This window comes from Buceros rhinoceros, unplaced genomic scaffold (genome assembly GCF_000710305.1).
Source record: "Buceros rhinoceros silvestris isolate BGI_N320 unplaced genomic scaffold, ASM71030v1 scaffold3319, whole genome shotgun sequence".
Classification (NCBI taxonomy): domain Eukaryota; kingdom Metazoa; phylum Chordata; class Aves; order Bucerotiformes; family Bucerotidae; genus Buceros; species Buceros rhinoceros.
This window is the reverse complement of record NW_010430784.1, coordinates 97,463-99,003: the sequence shown is the minus strand read 5'-3', so window position 1 is coordinate 99,003 and position 1,541 is coordinate 97,463.

The window sequence follows — 1,541 nt, the reverse complement described above, 5'->3', positions numbered from 1 at the left end:
CTTTCCCTAACTTTGAAATATACATATTTGTATATATAGCCTTAAAACTAATGCAGAGTTAGGGAACACTGAAAAAATAACTTATAGTGTCCTTGAACTAAGTATAGTATATACCAGCAAACTTTTCTTTTATCCCTCTTGTCTGTGTGGGGTGCTTAACCGTAACTTCATTGTATTCAGTTTGTAATCTGTTCAAGCATGAATGAAGAAAACATAAGCACTATTTGTATTTATAAATTTATAGCAATTTTTGCTTAAAGAACCAGTTCCTTCCCTACCTATGAATAAATGCTTAAAATGTCTAATTTTGTCGCAGAGTGCAAAACTATAATAATGTTAATAGCTTCACAGGCACCTAATTAACAAGCGTATGTAATAATACATGGCGTATTAGTGCAAAAAGCTAAACTTAGTTTAGGACTGGGCAGAGAAAGTTCTGTCCTTTTTCATAGAGACTGAAGTTTAGTTTTGGAAACTGCAGAACCTTGAACTGGACTGTGGAACCTTTGGGTTTTAAACTTTAAAAATCGGAAGCAAAACTGTGGTGTGAAAAGCCATACTGCGAACCAGAATCACTTAAACTGTCTCAGTGATGTGTCTGAAGCCTCTTCTGACGAGGTCTCCTAAAGGTTAGGAAGAAGATAATTCTGCTATTGCTGCAGGCGATGTAACTGGCTTTGAGGGGAGCAGATGAAAGCCCGTTTCAGGCCTTTCTCTCTCCCGCCTACGTTCAGCATTTTGGTGAGGTCAGAGCACTGAATCTATGACGTATGCATAAACACTGCCATTTTAGATAGAGATTTTGATTACAAAATGTACAAATTAAGCATGTAAAACATCCTAGAAAAGAGGCGAGCTGTGCTTTTCACTGCTCCGAAAAGAAAAAAGGCACTTTTGCACCTTTGTGCATCTCCTTCTTGCACCAGAAACTTTTTTTTTAAACGCTAAAAACATTAGCACCTCAGGGGCAAGGCAGCAACTTATCTTTTTTTTTTTTAAGTATTGTGTGCTATTTATTTCCCTCTTGGAAAAAGTTTCCTGTGTGACAAAAATGAAAACTGTGTGATGTAAAAAGATGTATTTTTAAATACGTGTTCAAATAGGATGGTCCCAATTTGCTTGTTTTTAAAAGGAAATGACGTTTGTAAAGCTACTTAGCTTCGTATGCCATGCAATTTTGTTTTCCTTCTACGTTTGACAGCTTCACTGGCTTCAGTTTCTGTGAGATTTGTTACAGTCAGATTAAATGTTTCCCTGGTGGTTCTGGGAGAATACCTGTACTGCTTTATAGACAACCACTCTAATAATTCTCGCTAATTCAGCATTGACATATGTTCAAGACAGAGGCTTCTAAAACCTGGTTTAAAACCAATGTTGGACTAATTAAATGCAAATACATTAAGTAAGGTCCTCAGTTTGCAAAGCTTTGTAAATCTGTGGTATCAACAGAGTCCCCGGTAGACGTGGTGGGGCAGAAATCTGTGAAGCGGTGCTTTCCGGCCGGCTCGCTCCTCCTAGGGAGCAGGACCACAGAGACCTTG